This window comes from Bubalus kerabau, chromosome 22, assembly GCF_029407905.1.
Source record: "Bubalus kerabau isolate K-KA32 ecotype Philippines breed swamp buffalo chromosome 22, PCC_UOA_SB_1v2, whole genome shotgun sequence".
Taxonomy (NCBI): Eukaryota; Metazoa; Chordata; class Mammalia; order Artiodactyla; family Bovidae; genus Bubalus; species Bubalus kerabau.
The window spans coordinates 21,820,851-21,841,467 of NC_073645.1; the positions used below are offsets into that span (position 1 = coordinate 21,820,851).

At 40.7% G+C, this 20,617-nt stretch overlaps 1 protein-coding gene across 22 annotated transcripts in view; it reads left to right on the forward strand.

Annotated features, from left to right (window-relative positions):
• Positions 1 to 5,781: 5,781 nt before the first annotated feature.
• Positions 5,782 to 20,617, forward strand: part of R3HCC1L (R3H domain and coiled-coil containing 1 like) — a 72,373-nt gene continuing 57,537 nt past the window's right edge. For 8 of the 22 annotated variants that reach the window (XM_055560297.1, XM_055560299.1, XM_055560295.1 and 5 more), the window contains exons 1-2: positions 5,782 to 5,874; positions 19,638 to 19,744. The gene's annotated coding sequence lies outside the window, so the exon portion shown is untranslated. The other 14 variants (XM_055560296.1, XM_055560287.1, XM_055560291.1 and 11 more) reach the window with 13 other exon arrangements.

The following is a 20,617-nucleotide window of genomic DNA, read 5'->3' on the forward strand; positions in this document are numbered from 1 at the left end:
AATCTGAGGTCATTGCTGCTCATCAGAGTCCTCTATCCTATTTTCCTCATGAATTAAATAGGAGTTCTCCCAGTTGATATTTTGCCCTCCTATTGTCCTAAAAAGTCTTATTTTTCCTCCAGTTGATACCTAAGACAGATAAAATTCTAGATAATAACACTTACTAATGCTAGTCATGAGGGAAGGATCCAAGTACCCAAAAGCCCAATAAAATCTGGATCTTTCTGCATTTATTGATGAAGGTCACTAAAGGAAAGAATTCTTAAGTTAGGGGGCACCAATAAGGGCTCACATTTCCAAGGGGCAGGTTCATTTAGTCCCTCTCTCCTGATAACTTTTCCTTTTCCATCTTCCATGTCATCTAGGTAATTATGGTATCATATTAGGAGGATATTGAAATTCCAAGGAGTTGTGAAATATCCCCCAGCAGAGTTCTCTTATATATGCCTTGTTCAAATTGTCCGTTTTGAAACTAGGCTGGAGATGACCAAGCCCAAATCATTGAACAGCGAGGCAACATGGAATCTCTAAAAGTCTGAGGACCAGATATCCTCTATTAATAGTTACCCGAGGACTCTGAAGGGTCTGAAAGAGGGGAGCTGGCATCAGGAACATTTGAGTTAGAGGCAGTGTAACTTAGTGGTTGAAGCTCAGACTCGAGAGTCAGATTGCCTTGGCTCAAATCTCAGGTTTGTCAGTTATTAGCTGCACAGCCTTGGGCTCCCTCCACTGTGAAATGATGGTAACAATAGATTGTACCTTGTAGGGTTGTGTGAGGACTGACTTAGATCAGGTACATCAAGGGCTTAGCACAGCTCCTGCACACAATATGCTTTTGTTAAATGTTAAACGCTATTATTTATTAAAGGGAGAATTCTTTTCCTGTTCTAGGGTGTTTCTTTCCTTCCTTATGTCCTTGACCCCCTACCCTCTGGTTTATATTTCTAAAGCCAGCTGCTTAAGTATCCCCTCCTCTTTTGGTCAGGGATACAAAGAAAAAACAGCTTGCACATGGGAGTACTTTCTTCTGTATTACTTATAGCATCACCTCAAACCAATATACACAGTTCATTTTAATCCAAGAGCTAAGGGCCCTTTAAACCAGCCATTCCTTATTTATTCGGTTAAAAAAAAAATCAAGGTCCTTTGGTTTCATGTTCCTTTATTGTATTTTGTAAGGCACATATTGGATACTATGTAAATGTGAAATACTCTAACAATAGTAACTGAGACAGATGAGAAACTCAAGGAAGCAAAGTCACCATTTTGAGCTCAGCTCTTTATTGATGGGCTGAGTGATTTGGGAGCGACAATGTGGCTCCAAAGTTAAAGAGCCCCCAGGGATTCAGAGGGCAAAGGCTTGAGGCACAGTCACGGCAGCAGTTATGATGACCCCGGGCAGGCAGCTTCTTCCCCCGCAGACCTGAAATTCTCCCCATCAATACTAGGATTAATGCCACAGAACAGTCTCCCAGGGATGTGAAGCCAGGGCTGCCATATGTGGTTGTACAGGCTGTGTACTGCACACGGGTGCCAGCTGAGGGGGTAAGTGGGAGCTGAAACATAGCTCATGCTCTACTCATCAATCTGTGCTCCCTGGTGATGGACAGCATCCACATGGAGGATGGGACCCTTCTTTCTAACTTGCATAATAGTATATGGGCTAGTAGAGGCCCTGTGCGAAGCAACGGTGATAGCCATGGGTCACAAAGCTTAGCACTTAGAGTGGATACATTTATTAAGCACACAGTTCTTGAACACCTACTATGTGCCAGACCCTGATCTAGGGACTGAGGATATGGAGAGGAGTGTAAATAATTTCTGCCCTTGGGTCCTCTTTCCGTCACCAGCCCATCCTCCCCTAACGTTTGGTCGTCAGCAAGTCCTGTAGACTCGAGATGCAAAATATACGTCAGGTCCACCCACCTTGTTTCACTGCCAGCACTTGCTTTTATTATTTCTTTCCTAGATTACTGCAGCAAATGGGTTGCTACTTCAACTCCCGTCCTCCAAACAAAAACAAGAGTGACTATATAAAAATGTCAATCAGGGGACTTCCCCAGAGAAGGCAATGGCACCCCACTCCAGTACTCTTGCCTGGAAAATCCCATGGATGGAGGAACCTGGTGGGCTGCAGTCCATGGGGTCACTAAGAGTCGGACACGACTGAGCGACTTCACTTTCACTTTTCACTTTCATGCATTGGAGAAGGAAATGGCAACCCACTCCAGCGTTCTTGCCTGGAGAATCCCAGGGACGGGGGAGTCTGGTGGGCTGCTGTCTATGGGGTCTCACAGAGTCGGACATGACTGAAGCGACTTAGCAGCAGCAGCAGGGGACATCCCTGGGTCCAGTAGTTAAGACACCACACTTTGACTGCAGCGGGTATGGTTCCATCCCTGGTTGGGGAATTAAGGTCCCACAGGCCCCAAGACAAGGCCAAAAAAAAAAAAAAAGTCAATCAGATAACATTAACCCCTTGTTTTAAGCTTTTCAGTGGCTATAATTTAGTCCAGGGTCCTCACCATGGCCTCAAGGCTGTGCACACCTGATTCCAATCATCTTGTCATGTCATCTGAATCACTCAACCCACACTCTCCCCATCTGTATGAGAAGAGGTTCTTCACAGAAATAGGAACCAATAGGGTATATGTGTATCTCCTATATGTATAGGTGTATGTATATATATATATATATTTATATCCTATGTATATGTATGTGTGTGTATATATGTGGGGCTTCCCTGGTGGCTTAGCAGTAAAGAATCCACCTGTAATGCCGGAGACCCGAGTTGGATCCCTGGGTCGGGAAGATCCTCTGGAGGAGGGCATGGCAACCTCCTCCAGTATTCTTGCCTGGAGAATCCCATGGACAGAGGAGCCTGGTGGGCTGAAGTCCACAGGGTTTCAAAGAGGTGGACACATCTGAAGCGACTGAACATGCACATGTATATACGCATATATAAAACAAGATTTATTGTGAAGAATTAGTTTGTGTGATTTTATTGTGGCTGAGAAGTCCCACAATTGCTGTCTGCAAGTTGAAGACCCAAGAAAGCCAGTGGTGTAATTCCAGTCCTGGCCTGAGAACCAGAGAGAGTAGAAGGATAGAAGACCAGAATGACTCCCCGCTTTCCCAATTTTTTCTTTTGTTCACACCCTCAGCAAATTGAGTGATGCCCGCTTCCCAGTGGCAAAGAACCTGCCTGTCAACGTGTAGGAGACGTAAGAGATGAGTGTTTGATCCCTGGTTTGGGAAGATCCCCTGGAGAAGGAAATGGCAAACCGCTCCCGTATTCTTGCCTGGAGAGTTCTATGGACAGAGGAGCCTGGTGGGCTGCAGTCCATAGGGTCACAAAGAGTCAGACAAGACTGATGTGACCTAGCAAGCAGGCACCCACATAAGGGAGGGCAAATAAGCTACTTATCTCAGTCCACCCACTCAAAAGCTAGTCTCATCTGGAAACATCCTCACAGACACACCCACAAATTATGTCTGATCTGGTTACTCAGTGACGCAGTCAAGGCGACACACAATTACCTTTCATACTATTCCACAAACCTCACTGTTCTGTCCTTCACACAACCTAGCTTGTTCTCTGTGTGGTCTCATCCCTTTGGCTGGAACATCAATTCCTTGGTTCTCCCCTTGACCATCTCTTTCTCATCCTTCAGTGCTCAGGGGAAAGGTCACTCTGAACCTCAGAGAGGTGATCTGGACCACCTTGTTAAAGTAGCGTAGTATTCTATGCCCACCAACCACTCTTTGCTAGGATGTTCCACAACAAAGCATCCCAGCTCAATTTGTAAGTACACAGTTCTTTGTTTACAATCTGTCATATCTGCTAGATTGTGAGCCTTGTAACATGTTTGTTCTCCACTATAAATCCCTTCAGAATTTTGCTAGTCTTTGGCTCACAGTAATAAATACCAAATATTTGCTAAATGAAGTTGTTACAGAGAATTTGTCTCTCAAAGGAGAGTAATCATTGGAACATAATGTAGAGATACATTTTGTGACAAAGGTAGTGATATGCTGGTAAACTGACTCTCAAAAAAAGAACGTGATTTGTCATTTGTTGATTTCCATGGTGGTGTAGATACTCCCATCTGAGCTGATTTCAAGTTACCAATGGTTTAAAAACTGACTCGTAAAAACAGTTTTTCAAAGGGCTTCCCTGGCGGCTCAGACGGTAAAGAATCTACCTTCAATGTGGGAGACCTGGATTTGATCCCTGTGTTGGGAAGATCCCCTGGAGAAGAGAAAAGATATACCTACTCCAGTATTCTTTCCTGGAAAATTACAAGGACAGAGGAGCCTGGCAGGCTACAGTCCATGGGGTCGCAAAGAGTCGGATATGAAAGCTGTTATGAGCTGCCTCTAGCCTGTCACTGGACGAGAGGTCTGCATGGGTGCAATGAGAACCCATTAGTTCTTGCTGGGGAGCTCAGCAAAGGCTTCCTGGAGGAGGTGACACTTGATTTGTATTTTGAAGGCTGGGTATGTTGGTTCAGGCCTTTTAACTCCAAAAATAGCTAACAGAGCCCTGTTCCCAGTAGCCCATGTTCAACTGTTCCTGGTTTCTCTAACTCAGCTCATTTCTGGTTGTCCAGGAGTTACCACTTGATTAGTTCAAGCCTCAGAAAGGGTTTCCTTGTGGCCAGAATTCTACTGGGTTTGCTTTGAATGCAGTGAAGTAGAGTAAGACTGGGTAGAAGTTAGTCAAGGGAGAAAGGTAAGAGTTTTCCAAACAGAGGAACAATTTATGCAACTCAGCAGTTCCATAAGTCTAAAAGTATGTAGGAGGGCGTGGAGGAAGATTAGCTTCTGCCAGGCCGTGTTTGATAGGCTGAGGAGCTATGCTGATTCACAGCATAGAATGGTGGGCAGAGGGAAAGAGAAAGGAATTGATCATTTTCCCTGCATAATAATTCCTGCATAATTCACAACTGGTAATTGTGGGGTTTTGTTTTTGTGGGTTTCATTTTTTTCTGGTATGGAATCATTTGATTAACATCTGTCTCTTCCTAGAGACTGTAAACTCCACAAGGGCAGGGACTATCTTGTTTACTATTATTTTCTTAGTATCCGACACAAAGCCTCCTACAGAGCAGTCAACAAAATACAGTCTTGTTGAAAGACTGCATCACCTGGGGAACATTTAAAACATGCTTATGTCCACTTACCCTGAAATAAGATCTATAAGTCTCTCTTCCCTGAACCTCTGAACCACAAGGACGTAGAGAAAGTAGTAAGGCAGGTGTCCATGTTTTGTAAAAACCACTCAAGAAATTCACCTCCATTTCTCCTTCCAAAACCAATCAAGTGGATCCTTTAAATGGTTTAACCAAGTGTGGAAGTGAAAGTGAAGTCGCTCAGTCGCGTCACTCTTTGTGACCCCATGGACTGTAGCCTATCAGCCTCCTCTGTCCATGGGATTCTCCAGGCAAGAGTACTGGAGTGGGTTGCCATTTCCTTCTCCAGAGGATCTTCCCAACCCAGGGATTGAACCTGGGTATTGAACCCGGGTCTCCCGCATTGTAGGCAGACGCTTTACCATCTAAGCCACCAGGGAAGCTCCCAAGTGTGACATGATTTAATTTTACTGGTATAAGGATAGAGACTTAGTGGGGCTGGCCTCCATGTTTTGTAAAAATCACTCAAGAGATACCCTTCCTTTTCTCTTCTCAAAGCCAATCAAGTGGATCCTTTAATTGGTTTAACCAAAAGTGTGATGTGATTAAATTTTTCTGGTTACATAAATAGGCCTGATGGCAGTGGGGAGGAACCCACAGAGGTGCTGATGGCAGTGGGGAGGAACTCGCAGAGGTGCTGAAGTGCTGGGCCCAGTAAGGAAGCCCATGCTGTAACCAGGTAAAAAATGAGATGGGTCTGATTTAAATCTCTGGAGGTGGGTGTGAAGAGGAAACAGATTCAAGAGACGCTCAGGACATAGAATCTACACAATCTGGTGCCCATTTGGACCCAGTGGAAGAAGTGAGACAGAGGAATCTAGGTTGAAGGTTGGAGTGAATGTTAGTGAACAGGGAGGAGGGAAGAGTCACTTTTAAAGTTGCTACATTTGAGGTGCTTGTTAGACGTGAAAATATTAGTTGCTCAGTTGTGTCCAACTCTTTGCGACCCAATGGAGCCTGCCAAGCTCTTCTGTCCGCGGGATTTCCCAGGTCAAGAATACTGGAATGGGTGGCCATTTCCTTCTCCGGCGGATCTTCTCAACCCAGGGATTGCACCTCAGTCTTCCGTATTGCAGGCAGGCTCTACATCTGAGTCACCAGGGAAGCCCAAAGGGAGACTTAAATATTAGTGTTCTCCAAGAACTCTGATATTTAAGAAGCAGGTTAGAAAAAGAATTCTTGAAGGAGACGGAGAAGAATGACCAGAGAGGAAGAAGGAAAACCTGAAGATAGTTAGAAAATAAGTGATAATGTCCAACAGCATCAAATGGTGCTTAAAGCTAGAAGGCAACGGCACCCCACTCGAGTACTCTTGCCTGGAAAATCCCATGGATGGAGGAGCCTGGTAGGCTGCAGTCCATGGGGTCGCGAAGAGTCAGACAGGACTGAGCGACTTCACTTTCCCTTTTCCCTTTCATGCACTGGAGAAGGAAATGGCAACCCACTCCAGTGTTCTTGTCTGGAGAATCCCAGGGACGGGGGAGCCTGGTGGGCTGCCATCTATGGGGCCTCACAGAATTGGACACGACTGAAGCGACTTAGCAGCAGCAGTGACTTGAAACTACCTTCAGTGAATGACGGTGACAAGGGCACTTTCTTTCGGGGCAGAAGCTGCCGGGCAGAGGACGAAGGAGGAAGTGGCGACAGCGAGTTCAGACTACCTTTTTCAAGAAGGTTTGCTGTGAAGAGGAGGGATGGTACGTCTGTGAGGGACGTTAGGAGCTCTGACCCCTTTATAGCTGAGCGGGAAGGGGAAGAGTGAGCGGACAGCACCGCACACATCGCGGGGGCTGCGCTCTTCTGCCTACTCTTCCCCCCCACGTGACCCGGAGGCCGCCTACGCAGGCCGGCCTCGCGGAGACTACAGTCCCCAGAAGGCCGCGCAGCGCTGGGGGCGGAGCCGAGGCCTGGCGCACGTCTCGGAGGCTCGAGCGGAAGAGCTAGAGCTTGGAGGAGGCGGCGGATGCGGACAGCTAAGGCGCCCCGGGTAACGAGTTGTTTCGCGTACCTGTCCCTCCCTCCCTCCGCACTCCAGCCTGGGGCTCGTGGCTTCCACGTCTCCGTCAACTCTTGGGACAAGCTTGCTTTCCCCTTTTGTTACCGGTATTTTTCTTCTCACGTGACGCGTGGCCGGCTCCCGCCCTTCGACCCCTGCGGCCCTTGGGTTGCGGAGGACCGTCTCAGACCCCTTTTTCCTTCTCTGGGCTCCGTGCTTGCTTTGGGTGCTCTCCTTAGATACTCTCTGCGAAGGGGCAGTTCCTTTCCTGTGTTTCAACAGGTACTGAGCGGGGACTTGGGGACCCCTTTTTCTCCCCAGTGGGTAGGAGACTGTGGACAGCGGGGGCCACCCGGGGCTTCGGGCGATTTCGGGGCGCGAGCCCTGAGCCTCTGGAGCGAGTCCGCTGGGCTGGCTGGGAGCCCCCGGGCTATGAGCTGGGAGTGAACTGTCTGTTCGCCAGGGAGGGTATACTTCCTGGTTTTCTTGGGCCACCCTCGGAAAACTCCAAGTCCGCTTTTTAAAGTTTTCTTTATCAGTAAAAGCCTCTTCTCAGAGTTGAGTAGGGAAGAAGCACAGGATTTGGAATCTGATGTCCTGGGTAGAGTCTCGGGTCTGCCACTTGCTGGATCTATTATCTTTTGTAGCCCGTTTATTGCCTCCTGGGTTTCCCAATCTGAAAAATGGGGGTGATCGTCTTTGGCCTTCCTGCCTTCCAGTGTCGAGCAGTTTATTAGAAGTGACATGTGTGAGAAAGCATGTTTCACATATAACAATCTCACTGTCTTTCTGTCTCCAGCCCAGGTCAGTTGAATTTTCAAATCGTGTTTATGTGTTTATGAACTTGATCATAAACGTGATCGTGAACCGTATGAAGATCAAATGAGTTAATAAATACATAGGGGAAAAATGTCTTTGGAAACGAATGTGAACCATACAGATGTTCTTATGTCGTGTTCCTGGGGAAGAGGTAACATTAGGGCCCTATCACCTGTGGAGTCAATTTTAAACTTCGTCTGGATTTTAAGGTTCACCAGAATTTGGCTTGTTCTGTCCCACCAGCGCTGCGTGCACGCACTTAGGAGCAGTCTTGCTCTGTCTTGCTTTGTTACAGCCATCCTTTCTTCAGTGCTACACAGTGTACAAGTATCCCAGAAAGTACTTCATGCTGCTCCTCATGTGTAGTGCTAAGCTTGTCTCCAGCTGGTTGGCCCTTTTGAGGTACTACTTGTTCTAAACTTAGCTCTGATTGTATCACAGTGTCACGAACTTGAATGTATACTAGCTGAAATGAGAAATATTGGGATTATTTTTACCTGTCCTAGCTACATGTGTTAGGAGTCTGTGTTACCTTATAGTTAGAATTCAGAATATAAACAGCCAGGATTCGTGTGTAGTTTTTATTCTGGCAGTTCAGTCTGAGACTCCAAGCAGGTGACTTTGTTTCTCTTTCCCCTTGTAAAGAGTGAGGATTTTACAGTCAACTTTTTGTGGGTTTGGCAGTATAGTAATTAGGTAGTCTTGTATTATTTCTGAAATCATTGGTTGGAAAATACTTGAATGTGGTTCTAAAACCAAAGGATGGCAGTACAATTGTTGAATGTATAAAGCTGAACAAATTTGAGTTGAAATCCCAGTGCTGTGACTTCCAGTTCATGAGTTGTGGCGAATTATTTCACCTCTTTAAGCTTGTCTACTATTTTCTGAAATGAAGATGATAACACTTACCTGATAAGGTGTCTATACGGATTAAATGAGATGTGAATATAAAGTAGTGCTGGAGTGAGTATTGGCTCATTATTTTGTTGCTATTCTAATTGATGACTATGATGATGGTAAAAAGTGATGAAATTTTAGGTAACGTATTTTCTTAAGATCCAATTTTTTTGTTGTTGTTCGTAAGTGAGGATAGTTATCCTTAACCCATAAACTTAAAGAAGCAGTAAGAAGTGCTCAGATTGCAGGCTTTTTTTTTTTTTTAAAGCAGTTGCATTTTATATAAAGATTATATTAGGCTATTTTTTACGTTTAGAAGTTTCCAGAATGCTCTTGTTGTTGGGGTGTGTTATTGGGCTAGTGCTTCATTGATAACCCATAGTAAGAATTTAGTTTTGTGACTTTCTGCACATTATAGCTTGTAGCAGAACACTTATCTATGTTAATGACTTAGATATTGACTCTTGACTAGGATAGCATTTTATAGAGCATTTTTTATTGGCTTCCCATCCTCCCTGCCCTTTTTTTTTTTTTTTTTTTTAAAAGCTTGACTATTTGACTCTAAAAGTTCAATCTAGTGGGTAGGGGCCAAAAGATTTGGTGACTTTCAGTTTCTGAAAGTGGTAACTTAGTGACAAGTGCTTATGGGGGTACTGGTGTGTGTGTGTGTGTGTGTGTGTATCTACAAGGAGTGAGAGTTTAGAGAAACCAAGGGGGAATGTCTACTAGAGAAAACTGATTTGTTGGTCCAAGCAGAGTCGTAGAGTTAAGAATTGAAATGTTTACTTTTCATTCCTTCAGATGCTGTGTTGACTGATGTCTGAAGATGCAAATGTCTAGGAACTGTTTCCTTTACTCTCTTTTTTGATGTGTTTTCCCCTGGCTCCACTTGACCAGTTTCACCCTGACCTGTAGTTAAGAATCAGCAAGATGACAATTACTATTTTTTTTTTTACTACAGACTTGTGTATAAACTATAACAATAGTCATTTCCATTAAAATCTGATTTGTGTGCTGTAACGTATTATTTTTTCCTTTATGTTTTAAACATTTTTGTTCTTGACTTTTTTCTTTAAAAGAAATTTTTGGAAGAGAGACCCATTTTCAGGGTTAGTGAAAGACAGTATTATTGTTACTGTGTTTAGTTATTATATTTTCTTATAGTCATGAATATAGGTGATACATATATATTCACTCTCATAAAGCTTCACATGATCACTGTAATTTTTTTAGCCAAGGTTAAATTTGTTGACTGTGCCCACTGAGCCCTGAAAAATAGCAAAACTAATTGATGTGTTTCAGTCTGTGACCCTGTCCTTATTAGCTCACCATTTACAAAATATCTCACCAGAATGAGTGATAAGACTAGTGTATTGTTGATTTGGAACTTGTGCACTCATTAGACATGACAGAAGTAAATGAAGTAGTGCCAAAAGTAAAAGTGTAGGTTTTTAATTATATAAACCTGCAGTACAAGACTAGCACTCACATTGTGTATAAAACTGGTGACCTATGCTAAAGCTGAAACTCCAGTACTTTGGCCACCTCATGCGAAGAGTTGACTCATTGGAAAAGACTCTGATGCTGGGAAGGATTGGGGGCAAGAGGAGAAGGGGACGACAGAGGATGAGATGGCTGGATGGCATCACCGACTCGATGGACGTGAGTTTGAGTGAACTCCAGGAGTTGGTGATGGACAGGGAGGCCTGGCGTGCTGCGATTCACGGGGTCGCAAAGAGTCGGACACGACTGAGCGACTGAACTGAACTGAACCTGAACTATATTTTAGACGTTTCTCTTGGTTGAATTGTATTGGTTGCAGGCATCCCACCCACAGGAGAAGTGAGAAGAAATGGAACTAGGATGTTCATGTCTTAAAAGAGAACCTACTTCTACTATGCCACCCACCAGAAAATGTGCTCTTAGCTAGTGGGGAAAACATGAAGAGTTTTCTGTTAATGAGCCCAGTAGGATGAATGAAGCCTGGGTAACTCCTGAGCTCCTGAGAGTTTATTGAATTACAGGGGATTCCAGTGGTCAGAGGTTTCTATAGAAGAGCAGTTACAGGCTCTTGCTGTGCAGCAGTAAACCTGCGTGTGGAGAGAATATTTTCCTCTCGGTAGAACATGGACCCATTGCCCACAGTCTGTGCTGTGCCTTTTCGCAGTCTCATGCTAGCCTTCTGTCTAGTTTTTTATTCTTCAAATTTGTTCTTCGGTTTTATTTAATCTGTTGTCCCTTGTGCCCTTTTTAAAAATTTTTTGTTATTATTTATTTTTATGTCGAACATGGCTGGTTTAGACTAGGGATAACAACAGAGAAGCAGAGAAGCAGTGTTAGAAACAGCAGATTCTGGCGTCTAATATTCTGAGGTTCCCAAATAACACGAGTTAACCTGTATATACGGTAATATGAATTTCTAGAATGGACAAATTCATGACTGTTTAACTTGGTGCTAAGGCAAAAATATGGGCAAATGGTGTGTGGTATTCTTATTATGAGATTTGCCTCTTAGGAAAAAATAGGTGTAGCATTAATACTGGCTTGCATATGGGCTGTTTCAGGTTCTTTGCCATGGAATGCCAGATGAGTATTAGAGAAGGGAAGCCCTTGGATTTAAACATACCCCTCTGAAGTTTATACCAGTAGCCCTGTTTGTTTTTTTCTTATCATCTGTAAAATAGGGTTAATAATGCAAACCCTGTTTGTTTATAAAGAGTAGAGGGAAAAGTTAACAAGAATGTCTTGGAAATGAGGTGACTAGGGGAAAGGCTGATGGAAGGGCAGAGACAGAGAGGAAAAGTCTCACACTGGGGTGCGTAACTTGTCCCTGAGACAGAAAGAGGGTACACAACAAAAGCAGAGAGTGAGGGTTAGTCAGAGACAGAGAGGGGACATCAGAAACCCTTAGGAGGGACAGTCAGACTGAGGCAGTTAGAAAGAGGGGTAAACAGATGCAGAGCAAAGGGCTGACTTAGAAATGCCAGGTGGATTCAGGGAGGGACCTGCAAAAGACTGCAGGAGGGAACCAGGAGGGCATGGCCAAGAGCTTGTTGAATGAGTTTTTTGAGTTTTTGTCTGTTATTTGGGGAGTTCTTGTAGACATTTGTAATTAGCCGAGAGGGAAGAACTGCAGATATTAGTAGTAAATCAAGTAACATGTTTATACAGTTTTTATTACACTAAAATTTTCCCTTAAGCACTCGTTTTATTTTGCATATTCAAAATACAAACACCAAGCCAGCTTTTGCCGCAGGCCTGTTAACTGCCTTCATATGGTGGTTGTTCAGTCGCTAAGTCGTGTCCAACACTTTTGCAACCCTGTGGCCTGTAGCCTGCCAGGCTTCTCTGTCCATGAGATTTCCCAGGCAAAAATCCTGGAGTGGGTTGCCATTTCTCTTCCAGGGGATCTTCCTGCCTCAGGGATTGAACCTGCGGCTTCTGCGTGTCTCCTGCATTGCAGGCGGATTCTTTACTGCTGAGCCACCAGGGAAGCCCTCATAGGTAAACTCATTTTAAAAAATTAAATAAAATGATTAGTTTCTTTTTTAGAAATACTTTTTTCTTAAAAAAAAAAAATATCAAATACATGCTTACTGTGGAAAACTTGGAAAATACAGAAAAGTTTAAAGAACAACAAAACCCATAATCTCACAACCTAAGCAACACATAATGAGGCCTGCCCTTTCATTTTGTTGATGGTTTCCTTTGCTTTGCAGAAGCTTTTGAGCTTGATGTAGTTCCATTTGTTTATTTTTGGTTTTGTTCCCCTTCCCAAGGAGACAGATTCCAAAAAATATTGCTAAGACTGATGACAAAGTGTGCTGCCTGTGTTTTCTTCTAGCAGTTTTATGGTTTTAGGTCTTACGTTTAAGTCTTTCATCCATTTTGAGTTTATTTTTGTACTTGGTGTAAGAAAGTGGTGTAGTTATATTCTTTTACACGTGGGTGTCCAGTTTTCCCACCACCATTTATTGAAGAGACCATTTTCCCCATTGTGTAGTCTCGCCTCCAGTATTGTAGATTAACTGACCCTGTAAGTGTGGGTTTATTTCTGGGATGTCTGTTTTCTTACATAGTCTGGTCAGTCTTTGCAGTTCATCCCATTCTACTAAATGTAAAATAGAGCAGTATCTCTTTGAGGTTATTAGGACTCCATGGAAGAGGAGGATCTTGAAGGAAGTGATAGAATGACAAATTGAGAGGACAGAGGAAAATTCCACATAGAGTGATGAGAAGCTAGAAGCAAGAAGTGCAGTGTGTGAACTGTATGAGACAGAAGGGGTATTTTAATATTTCACAAATGGAAGATGGTATGTAGTAAAGAGATATGATTTGCTAGGTTTACATGTGTATAAGGATAATGAAGAATTAATGGAAAGCTCTGAAGGCTAGGCTGAAGAACTTAGATTTGATCCTTAAAGATGATATTTTTGTTGAAAGTGATGATGAAAACAGTATTTGAGAAAGATTGTTGTGGTGGCTTAGAGGGGTAACCCCAAGTAGGGAGTGGCTTTAGGGTAGGCAATAGGACAGTCATGGAATAATGTAGACATAGAAGGTGTAAAGCTCTTGTGGAGGAAGAGCAAGAAGTGTAGGGTTAGAAAAGCTGAAAGTTGGAATACCTCAAAGTTTTGAGTTTGACAGATAGGTGTATTGTAGTATTTTGATAGTGACATTGAGGAACGATCTCCAAGAGGTCTAGGGAGAAAGATATTGAGTTCAAGTGCTTTTACAAGTTGTAGGTTTGAGTGGTAGTTGAAAAATCTGGTACTTTAAAAGTAAAGATCTTCATTAAATTTATTATAAATGAATGCTGTCCCTTTTAAAGTAATCATTCTTAAGACCATGCATTTATTCTAGCAAATAAATATTCTTTGGATTTGTCTTTTGGAACTGCTTTCAGAACCAATAGAGCCATACAAGAAAACCAGTCTCATTACTTTATGGTCATATCTTTTGTGCCCAAGAATATTATCTTGCTTGATTACTCATCTTATTTACCATATTTATTTCTAAGTGATATTTGACGGTCCCTAAAAGTTAATCTGCAGAGGCCTTAAATTTATTACCATGCTGGATATTTAAGTAACTGTCATCACTGCTGAGAACAACCTTAAGCTGTGATAACATTCTGAGAAGAGATGCTAGTGCATGCTGGTTAAGAGGGTGGGTTCTGGAAGACTAGGTTTGAATGATCTCTTTAGTACATTAATTCTGTATCTTGAACAAGTTTCTTAACTTGCCTTAACTTGCCTCCGTTTCCTCATTTTTCAAAGGAGGATGGTGATAATACTTCCTGCTTCATAGGATTATCATGAGGATTAGCTACGAGAATGGTGCCTGGCGTATTTTAAAGGCTCGGTGTTAGCTGTTGATTACCGTCACAGCAACGACTATTGCTGCCTTCACCGTTTTGTCTGTTTATCTTTTTAGTTTTAAAAATCACTTATGTTCCTGTTTAATTACATCTTGTACAAATGGAACAATGGACAGCTAGAGTTAAAATTAGAGCTCAAATAAATGATCAGACACATAGGAATGAGGCTTTTTAGAATGTGTGAACTTAGTGGGAGAAGAGCAGAAAAGACAAATTTTCCTCACTGTGAAGTTTGACCAAGGATAGAATATTGGGGAATATTCATGGTAAAAGAGTGTGAAGCAGAAAAGGAAACCAGCAAAGGACCAGTGGAAGATTGTTTAGAGAAAGAAAGAAACTCTGGAGCGTACATTAGTATAGAGGTTATATTAATTAGGATAAGATTTGGTTGCAGTCAAATAACAGAGACTTAAGTGTGATAAAAGTTCATTTCTGTCAGTGTCACGAATTCCAGAAGTAGTTTGGGACAGTCGTGGTTGTCATGGCGTCACGTTGTTGCACCATTGTGCATGGATTCTGTTCTTTTCCAAAGTTGCCTGGTGGTCTAAGATGGCTGTTGGAGTTCCAGCCTCTTCATCCACATATGAACCAGCAGAAAGGTGGAAGAGGACACAGCTTCTTCCCTTTGAGGATACTTCCTGAAAGTTAGATGTGCCACTTTTGCTCATATTCTGTTGGTCACAGAGCCACATCTTCCTGCAGGAGAGGTTGGGAAATGTAGAATATTTTGAATGCTCAGTGCCTGGAGAGAAAAATGAGGAAAAATAAGGATAACCCAAGGGTAGCTAGTTGAAGAATCTAGGGTAGATAACAGAACTAATAGTCTGTGTGTGTGTGCCAGACTGCTTCAGTCATGTTCGACTCTGTGACCCATGGACTGCAACTCTCCAGGCTTCTTTGTCCATGGAATGAATTCTCCAGGCAAAAATACTGGAGTGGGTTGCCATGCTTAGGATAGTTTAATTCTTCATTGGTGATCCTTGATCGAGCTTCTGTATTTGTGAAACTATGAGTATGAAACTGCTCTTATCAAACTGCATCAATAGTCCTCTGTTTTTAGGGTGTTCTCCCTTCATGAATCCTTACTTAATTAGGATTACCAGTCTCTTATAGGGAAAAAGGTGATGGGTATGTATGTATATGTATGCATGTATGTGCTATGTGTATAGATATATAATATACATTTATATATATATATATATTTCCTCATTTAGCATTGGTGTTTGCCAAAATTGCTTCATATAGCAACAGTCTGCCTTAAAATTGATAGTATTTAAGTGTCTGATATCTTTCTTTTGTTCTTTTAAGCTTCTAATTTTACCTAGCCTTCTATTCACTCTCCAATTTGGTTGTTTTGGGTCATTGTTTTTAATCTGTCTCTGTCCTTTTATATTACTACTCTCTCTCAGTGCTGTTAATGCTGTTAATAGTACTTCCCAAAATAGATAAATGAGCAAATTTAATTAAATGTGTTATTTGCACTCTCCTGATCATTAATAAGTTTGTATGTAAGGTCAGGCCTACAATCTTCCTGGTATTATAATGACTGAATTTTCTCTGTCCACTAAATGGAGAAGTATTTGCTTTAGAGTTTTTGTTTTTTTTTTTTATTCTTAAAGCTTCCATATTTTGTATGTTTATGTTCTTTTAATGTTGGAAATATGAAGGTCTTCTAACAATAAAGGGAGAGTGTTTTCCCTGTTTGAGAGTAAGATACAGACCTATTCCTATTTACCTAAATACTTGAGAGTACATTTTCTAAAGGCAAGGACGTTCTTTTATGAAAGCATAGTACAGTTATCAAAATCAAGAAATTAACATTGATTTAATATTACACTGTAGTCCACAGACTTATTCAGATTACACTCATTATCCCAATAATGTACTGTTTTGTAGCAAAAGAAAATTCTGGCTCTTGGAGTGGATTCAATTGTCATGTGTCTTTAGTTTCCTTTAATCTGGAGCATTTCCTGAGTCTTTGCTTTTGCCGGACATTAACATTTTTGAAGAGTCCAGGCCAGTTATTTTGCTGTTATTATTGTTGAGTCGCTAAGTCGTGTCCAACTCTGCCATCCCATGGACTGCAGCTTGCCAGGCATCCCTGTCCTTCACTGTCTCCTGGAGTTTGGTCAGTTTCATGTCCATTGAGTCAGGGATACTATCTAACCATCTCATCCTCTGTGGTCCTCTTCTTTTGCCTTCAATCTTTCCCAATATCAGGGTCTTTTCCATGAGTTAGCTTTTCGCATCAAGTGGCCAAAGGATTGGAGCTTCAGCTTTAGCATCAGTCCTTCCAATGAATATTCAGGGTTAATTTCCTTTAGAATTGACTGGTTTGATCTCACTGAAGTCCAGGGGACTCTCAAGAGTCTTCTCCAGCACCACAATTCAAAGGCATCAGTTCTTTTGTAGAATGCTTATAAATTGGGTTTATCTGCTGTTTTCTCATTACTGGCTTCAAGTTACCCATTTCTGGCAGGAACACCGCAGAAGTAACATTATGTTTCTCAGGGCATTGTGTCAGGAGGCACAGGATATTGAAATATTAGTAATGTGGTCTTGGATCACTCCTTTAAAAGTAGTATTTGCCAGGTTTTCCAGTGCAAAGTTACTGTTTTTCCTTTTATAATTACTTTGGTGGTAAAATATACATAAAATTTATCATTTTAACCATTTTAACCAAAGTGTATAGTTCAGTGATTAAGTACATTGAGATTATGTTTTTAATTTTGAGGTATCTTTGAAAAGATACTTTGAGATTTTATAAATTTCCTACTACTCCTTGAACCTTTACTAACTTTTGTATATCTGCCTGAATCATTTTCATGATGGTTCCTAAATGGTGATTTTCTAATTCCATTATGTCTCTTATACTTACTTATAATACTTTATTTCATTATTTATTTTGATGCTGTTACTGATTTGGTCAGTGGGAGGCCATTCAAGCTGATTGCTGTTTCCTATTGCCTTGCCCTTGTCACTCATATACACATTCATATACATCTTTTTTTGTCTTCTGAAAGCAATGAGTTTATATTGATACTTCTGATTCCAGTCCAACACTACAGGGTTTATTCATTCTGTATTTATAACCCCCTCTTCCAAAAGTGAGAAACTTGTCCCTATGGTTTGCATTTTTACTTATTGGCCTAGTCCTAGAATACCAGAGAATAGTTTCATACCACTGCTTAAAAGACATCTCCTATGGACAGGGAGGCCTGGCGTGCTGCGATTCATGGGGTTGCAAAGAGTTGGACACGACTGAACTACTGAACTGAACTTAACTGAACTGAAGTAGAGTTCAATGTTTGTTTTCCTTATCCTATGGGCATATAGTCTAAATCTCCACTGGTCAATAAAGTAGCCACTAACTAACTGCATGAATTGAGATATACTGGATTTTGTAAACTTAATATGAAATAAGAAATGTGAAATATCCCAATAATATTTAAATAATATGTTGAAATATTTTAGATATATTAGATAAAATAAATTAGATAAAATAAATAAAGTTAATTTTAACCATTTTAACATGGCTGCTAGAAGATATTAAATTACATATGTGGCATCCATTATCTTTCTGTTGGACATCACTGAGCAAGAAACCACATTCAAAAGTTACTTGGGTTAGTTTTCTCCCCAACTTTCTTTCTGTAACATAGTTATGTTAGTCATTTGCAATACAATTCACTTCTATTGTATTCTAAGTTTTTCTCCCTATCCTAATTGATCTTACTTATTTTTGAGCATGTGAAGCATTAATATGGTTCCAAAAGCCAGAATTATATTAAATATATGTATACCCTCAAAGCAGTGTCACCCATTTCTTCTTTCTTTTTCACCCTGTTTTCACCCAGCCTTTATAGGTAATCAATCCCATCAATCTCTGGATTACCCTTTTGGTGGTTTTTTTTCCCCCAGGTATGAGGAGATAACACATTTTTTTTTTAATTTCTTAACTTTTTACACAAAATTTAGCATACTGTAGATACTCTTTTGTACTTTGCTTTTTTAAATTAAACATTTCACTTCAATATGTTTTGGACTCCATTCCACATCAATTTATAGCACTCACTGTCCCATCCTCCCTTTGTCTTTTCCTCCCTCTTTTGGTTACTCTGTTGTGATAACCTTAACCATTCTCTCATGCCATTTCCAGTGTTTTGAATTTATAAGCAGTGCTGCAGTAACTAACCTTGTTTATATATATTTTTATATGTTGAAAGTGTATGTTTGGGTAAATACCTAAAATAGGATAGTTAGGTCAAAAGTTTACTGGAGTGGGTTGCCATTGCCTTCTCTGAAAGCAAATATAGTTTTCTTAAATATTGCTCACTCCCTTTCTGTGGGAGGTTGTACAAGTTTGAATTTGCACCAGCAATGTATGAGAGTTTTTCCCATAAACTAATTATCCGAGTATGTTGGTATGCTTTTTAGTTTTTGCTATCCTATTTGTAGTTAGAAACAAAGTATCTCAATGTAGTTTTAATAGTCACTTTGCAGTTAATAATCTTTTCATAGAATATATAAAAGTCATTTTAATATCTTTCTGTGTGAATTATATTTTTAAGTTCATTTTTCTATCAGACTTTTTTTTTCTCCCTCAGTTTTTAAGAGCCCTGTAGAAGTCCAGGTATTTCCTTATGATAAATTCTTTGAAGGAGAATTGCTGGATCCCAAAGTCCTTTGATATATAAAAGATTTTGAAATATTGTTAAAATGCTTTCTATAGTAATAAAATATGTATCTCCATTAACAATGTGGAGCCCTATTCAGTCTTTACTCACCAAACAGACCTTACTTTTTTAATCTTTGCTTGTCTGATGGATAAAATAGTAGATTTATTGTGGATTTCTTTGCTAACTGATGTGATTTATTTTTTCTTTGTTAACTGATGATGGTTTATTTTTTATTTGTCCAGCTAGCTGTCCATTCAACATATTCTTATTGAACATCCACCATGTACCATCCTAAAAGTTAGAACTATAGTAATGACCAGAAGTTGAACGTCTTTTTGCGTTTCAGTCATTTGTATTATTTTGTTTCTTATCTCCATCTCTCTCTCTCTTTTTAATGGCATTTAATAGACATTTTGTCTCCTCAGACTAGTTCTCAGAGGACTGAGATTGAGAGAAAATGACATTTCCTTCTTCTGTTCTGTTGTTGAACTTCTAAAGAGTATTTTTGTGCATGTGTTTATTTTCATCGCCCATTCTGTGGCAAATCACCGTGTGAAACTCTTAGAGTGTTCATGAAATGAGATCATGAAAGTTAAAGGCACAAACAGGTGTCAAAGAAATGATAAGTACAGATTTTTGTAAAACTGACTTTTATCATTATTATTTTCCAGGAGAGGCTGCTGTCTATCAGAGGGAACTTTTGTACCATTTGCCTCAGATGCAGCCTGTCTGCACGTTCTAGAGTTTTACTATTCAAAAAATAAATGCCACTTATTTGGTAAGTCAGTCAACTAGAAATATTATTTACTCTGTTTGCTTATGTTTTGTATGTTTTTAGTGCCATTTTACTTGGTAACTCTCCTATATAACAAGTTTGAAAGTGGCAGTATCTTGAAAGACTTCCAGGATCTTTTGAAGATCTTCTTGCTTCTCTTCATGTGTCTTTCTTAAATTTTGGTGTTTGTTGTAGAGAGAATAGGGGCTTGTTAAATATTGGAATTAATTCTCAAAGTTGGATTACTAGCTTTGCTCTTTTCAGTCTCTTTCTACTATAAGAACTGAGAATTAACATCCTTCCTGTCCAGCTCTAGCTTCCCTGTAGTTCAAATAGGGAGCAGCAAAGATGCAGTGTTATGGGAGGAGTTTGATGAACTGGGAAGACTATATGATTAGTGAAATCCTCAGGAAACCATAATAAAGCAGAATGAATAAGGCTATCAAAGAAATTATGGATGAAAACTAATTGATAGCTAGTGAAACTGATTTTAATTTTTAAAATGTTACTCTATAGATGTTTATTTTTAATTAATTTTTTTTCTAAGAAGACTTAAGTTGCTATGACCTGCTGTTTTGTGAGAGGTTTCTCTTCCCCACATCCTGTGATAATCTTTTCAGTCTGTTCCAGCTTCTGACTCTCATGTGTAGCCATTGGCAACTAGGAAACGGATATAGAGGATGACGGATATATAGGATGAAGGCTTTTTCAGAGGGTCACTCATAGCACTGTCAGGAGATAATTGTACTTATGTGCTGCTGAAGCACATGCAAAGAATTGGATTAAAGCTTTAAAGAAATGATAGTGGTGATTTGCAGAATTTCCTTTTAAATGGGTTTGCACAGCAAGACATAGAAGCAAATGTTGATGTTGAGA